General features: G+C 37.0%; 1 protein-coding gene across 3 annotated transcripts in view; it reads right to left on the bottom strand.

The window, feature by feature from the left end:
* The window catches only part of LOC145245879 (uncharacterized), a 58,737-nt gene that overhangs the window by 2,210 nt on the left and 50,527 nt on the right, over positions 1–6,000 (bottom strand). The window lies entirely within an intron of this gene.

Genomic DNA, 6,000 nt, shown 5'->3' with positions numbered 1-6,000 from the left:
AATCAGATCCATTGTTATTCCCTTCCACGGGTTAATGTTTACACTAGTCAACGTATATATATATATATATATATATATATATATATATATATATATATATATATATATATATATATATATATAACTACTTCATTTACTCACATAAATTAATATATGAAAGTATAAATTTATGCGTAAACTTTAAGTATTTACTTCAACAGTGCTCAATACATAGGTAGAGCTAGTTAGTAAGTTATAAAATATATATGGCGATTAAGCTACACTGAATATTCAAGCTACACTGAATATTTCATCCACTCTAGGATTCTTCAGGCTTATGCCTGAAGAATCCTAGAGTGGATGAAACGCGGAATATTCAGTGTAGCTTAATCGCTATATATATATATATATATATATATATATATATATATATATATATATATATATATATATATATATATCGCTGGGCTGATTGTTTTTATTAATTTCACAGAAATATACATTATGTATCTGTTTGTGTTGGCTTTGTATAGAAATGTCTCTAATAAGTATCGATAATTGGAAAATTCCGATTAATGAGAAAAAACTCTCTTATACAGCTTAACATTGTAAGTGATGTAAGAAGATTTTTTTTATCGCATAAGCAAAAGAATATATAAGTAACATAAGTAATATAAGTTACTAGAGATCTCTTCAGGCGATATTGCTTATACGGACCGAACCTTTGTATAAGCAATATCGCCTGAAGATGTCTCTAGTTAATTATAACTAACTGACTGAAACATGCTCATAAACACACACACACACACACACACACACACACACACACACACACACACACACACACACACATATATATGTGTGTGTGTGTTTATGAGCATGTTTCAGTCAGTTAGTTATAATTAACTAGAGACATCTATATATTTTATAACTTACTATATATATATATATTCAGTCAGTTAGTTATAATTAACTAGAAACATCTATGTGTGTGTGTGTGTGTGTGTGTGTGTGTGTGTGTGTGTGTGAATCCCCGAGCAAAGAAAACTCACATGAGTTCGTTTCTGGGGAAATTTAAAACATACCTACACAAATTTACGTTGCTTTAAAGAAGTATCTTCTTTAGAGTCTGCTGACAAATGGGCATTTAAAAATTCCTTTGTTCACCTTTAGTTCGACATTCACGGCATTTTCCTGAAGCTTCCTTAAGGTTTGTTTTGCATAACGTTTGACTTTGTTCTCGCAGTGTTTTTTTTATTTAGCAACAACTTCTAGGAACACAAGATGGCTTAAATAGGTTTTCAGGAATTTTCGTATGGCCACTTTTACGTTTTTTTTTTTGCATGAAACACCATCCACTTCAAAGTAATCTCCTCCGGCTGCAATGCACTTGTTGTAAGGTTACAACTTCTGAAAGGTCACGTGGAAGTCCTCTTGTGTCAATGATTCGTCATTTGATCTCCACAATTGTCTCATAACGACAGCCTCTAAAGTTTTCTTTGAGCTTATGGAATAACCAAAAGTCACAGGGAGCAAGGTCTGGACTGTAGGGGGGGGGGAGGAACTGTTTTGTTTTGTCTGTGACAAGAATGGAGTTGTCGACTGCATATTTCTGGATAAATTTCGCGGAATTTTTTCCCATTTTCCTTGTACATATTTGTGAATTATTCCACGGATTTCGGTCTTTTGGATTATTTTGGACCATCTTCTAATTACGCGATTTCCTTGGATTTTACTTGTGCGCATGGAAAATTAAATTAACTTTCTTGGACTTACATTTTTGGATTTTACCGTCATTGGATACTTTACCTTTCACCTGACTATCCATTCACGTGAAATCACCCTTTCCTTCATCGTATTCCCCCTGCTTCACTTTTTGCTATCAAGTAAGATCTTTGACTTACTTGCAGTTTCATCAAATACTTTTGTATGCAAAATCCGAGCCCGTATTTTGCTAATTCCTACCCTCTGATGAGAAAGAAAGCATTTCTTCGAAACTACGCGGATTAAGGACTATCCACTTATTGCTTCCTTTTCAGATTAAATATGTTTTTTTTAACTCTTTTTCAAAGTGTTTTTAACATGTTTTATTAACTATTTGCTCTTATATATATATATATATATATATATATATATATATATATATATATATATATATATATATATATATATATATATATAGTAGAAATGGTAATTAATAAAAACCTGAAGATAATATGAAAGCCCCACCCTCCGGACGACAAATATCGAAAAATTGGCTCAAAAAGACCATCAACTGATCGATTTTCTGCAGGGGGCCCAAAAAAGTGACATTTTAATGTTAAACATTACATATTTTTAAATCGATTTATAACTGCCGACAAAAATTGCGGGCGCCAACTCTTCTACATAAATATACACAGGGCCGTTTATTTTGGGTCAACTTTTATTTAAAACCCGTTGAGTCATGTCACGTGATCTTCACGTCAGCAAGCTGAATGGCAGTCTGAATTTAAAAAAAAACATTGTTGTTACCTGTAAAAAATTTTTTAACCTTCATACAAATAAACTATGAACTTCTACGCTATGACAACGTTACCAAAGTCATTAGCAATCTACAAATAGTAAAATCCGAGACTTAAAGCAAAAATAATACGCAAAAATGATAAGTTATAAAAAAAAATTACGCTTAAAAATATTTGGCTTGAGACGATCGACGCCTGTTTGCACAACAAAACAAAATAAACGGCCATTTTCTTTTTTACATTAGTAACACTACGGCCTAATTCTATTGGGAGGGAGGAAGGGGGAGGGCATGAGTTAATCAGCGTTTGAGAGTTAATGGATTTGGTGACATGCATCCTCCTTATTTTCGAATTTTCTTAGTGGGGGTTGAGGCGAAAGATGAGACCACTTGAATTCAAAGAACAGATACTACACTTTGATCTTAGCCCAAAAACCAAGTAACCGTCTTATACAGCTTAATTTTTTGCCGAGCATTATCTCCTCTTAAAAAAAGATGCATAATTAATATTTAGATGTCATATTCCAAAAATCACAGAAGGCCATCCTTATTTTCGATTGACGTTTGTTTTTCTCCTTATTTTCTTAGTGGGGGTGGGGGAGAAGGATGAAACCGCTTTAATTCTAAGAACAGATATTACATTTTGATCTTAGCCAAAAGACCAAGTACCTATTTACAATGCCTTCCCACGGGGCAGAGTTAGACACCAGGGTCGTTTTTTAATGTGGAGAAAAGGTACAAAAATAAAAATTGTCTCAGTCGTGAAGGGTTTCTCCTCCACTGAAAGAGAACGAGAAATGGAAGTGCCGCATCTGAAGAACAGATGGTATTTATTTGCTCCCACACCGAGCAAATTAGGCACAAGGCCGATTTTTAATGTGAGGAGTGAAGGGAGGGGGAAGGGAAAAAGGGGACCAGCTCCCAAGAGGTGGGAAGTGGGAGCTGGTTAAAGGTCAGGCATGTGGGGTTGCCCCCACATCTGGTCTTTGCTAGTCATAGCTAGTCCTAGCTAGTCATAGCTTGCAGTATCTGCCGGAACAGATGGTATTTATTTGCTCCCCCACCAAGCAAATTAGGCACAAGGCCAATTTTTAATGTGAAGAGTGAAGGGAGAGGGAAGGGAAAAAGGGGACCAGCTCCCGAGAGGTGGGAAATGGGAGCTGGTTAATGGTCAGGCATGTGGGGTTGCCCCCACATCTGGTCTTTGCTAGTCATAGCTAGTCATAGCTTGCAGCATCTGCCGGAACAGATGGTATTTATTTGCTCCCCCACTGAGCAAATTAGGCACAAGGCCGATTTTTAATGTGAGGAGTGAAGGGGAAATGGGGACCAACTCCCCGGGGAGTAGGGAAGTTGGATAGTGACAGTTGGTATGAAGGGTTGCCCCTACATTGACCAAGGTCTTATACGTGGGGTCGCCCCCACATATGGTCTTTGCTTGCAGTATCTGCCGGAACAGATGGTATTTATTTGCTCCCCCACCGAGCAAATTAGGCACAAGGCCGATTTTTAATGTGAGGATTGAAGGGAGGGGGAAGGGAAAAAGGGGACCAGCTCCCGAGAGGTGGGAAATGGGGGCTGGTTAAAGGTCAGGCATGTGGGATCGCCCCCACATCTGGTCCCTGCTAGTCATAGCTAGTCAAAGCTTGCAGCATCTGCCGGAACAGATGGTATTTATTTGCTCCCCCACAGAGCAAATTAGGCACAAGGCCGTTTTTAATGTGAGGTAAAAACCAGCTCCCCTAAAAGTAGGCAAAAAGGGGTCACTCTGGTTACCAAAAATAATAATTGTCCCAGTATAGAGGGTTTCCCCTCCATTGACTGGTACAAATTATCTTAAGTGTAGCATCTGCCGGAACAGATGGTGTTTATTTGCTCCCCCACCGAGCAAATTAGGCACAAGGCCGATTTTTAATGTGAGGAGTGAAGGGAGGGGGAAGGGAAAAAGGGGACCAGCTCCCGAGAGGTGGGAAATGGGAGCTGGTTAAAGGTCAGGCATGTGGGGTTGCCCCCACATCTGGTCTTTGCTAGTCATAGCTAGTCATAGCTAGTCATAGCGTGCCCTATCTGCCGGAACAGATGGTGTTTATTTGCTCCCCCACTGAGCAAATTAGGCACAAGGCCGTTTTTAATGTGAGGTAAAAACCAGCTCCCCTAAAAGGGGTCACTCTGGTTACCAAAAATAATAATTGTCCCAGTATAGAGGGTTTCCCCTCCATTGACTGGTACAAACCATCTTTAGTGCAGCATCTGCCGGAACAGATGCTACACTTTGATCTTATTTATTTATTTTATTGTTGTCAAAAATTGAAAATACAATATAAAATTATAAAACCAAAAGAATCAAACAACAAAATTAGGCACAAGGCCTTATAAGAAATTGGGAGGGGGAGGGTACAGGGTCTTTGTGACTAAAATGACATGATTAATGATGAAGACTTAGTGGTCTTACTCTTGACTGGCAACATTTACCAAAATACCTCATTCACTCTGTGGAACTTAATCTAACTAAAAACCCCAGCGTTCAGTGTAAAGAATCTTAGCCAAAAGACCAAGTAAAATAAAAATGCGTATTATATATTTTTGAGGAAGGTGAGAGGCATATTATGAGTTAGTTGGAGGAGGGGGCGAAAGATGACACCGTTTTATTTCTCAGAACAGATACTACACTTTGATCTTAACCGAAAAACCAAGTAACCCTCTTACACAGCTTAATTATCTCCCGAGCATTATCTCCTATTAAAAAAGATGCATAATTTATATTTAGATGTCATATTCCAAAAATCACAGCTGAACTAAAAACATTATTATTTAGAAGGCCATCCTTATTTTCGATTGACGTTTATTTCTCTCCTTATTTTCTTAGTTGGGATGGGGGAGAAGGATGAAACCGTTTTAATTCTAAGAATTATTATCAGATTCCATTAGATTAATATACAATTATTGCTATAATATGCAAGTGACCTCGCTTGGATGTAGCTTCATTGTCGAATTCCATTAGATTAATATACCATCATTGTTACAATATGCAAGTGACCTCCATTGAGTGTAGCTTCATTGTCGAATTCATTTAGATTAATATACAATATTGTTATAATATGTAAGTGACCTCCCTTGGATGTAGCTTCATTGTCGAATACCATTAGATTAATATACAATCATTGTTATTATATGCAAGTGACCTCCCTTGGATATAGCTTCGTTGTTGAATACCATTAGATTAATATGCATTCATTGTTATAATATTCAACTAACCTTCCTTTGGATTAAGCGTCATTGTCGAATTCCATTAGATTAATATAAAATCATTGGGGTAATATGCAAGTGACCTCTCTTCGATGTAGCTTCATTCTCGAATACCATTAGATTAATATACATTCATTGTCATAATTTGCGAGTGACCTCCCTTGGATGTAGCATCATTGTCGAATACCATTAGATTAATATGAAATCATTGTTATATTATATAAGTGACCTCCCTTGGGTCTAGCCTCATTGTCGAATACCATTAGAATAAT

The sequence above is a fragment of the Euprymna scolopes genome, chromosome 23 (assembly GCF_053919585.1).
Source record: "Euprymna scolopes isolate OS-2025 chromosome 23, ASM5391958v1, whole genome shotgun sequence".
In the NCBI taxonomy this organism is placed as follows: domain Eukaryota; kingdom Metazoa; phylum Mollusca; class Cephalopoda; order Sepiida; family Sepiolidae; genus Euprymna; species Euprymna scolopes.
This window is presented reverse-complemented; position numbering and strand designations above follow the sequence as displayed.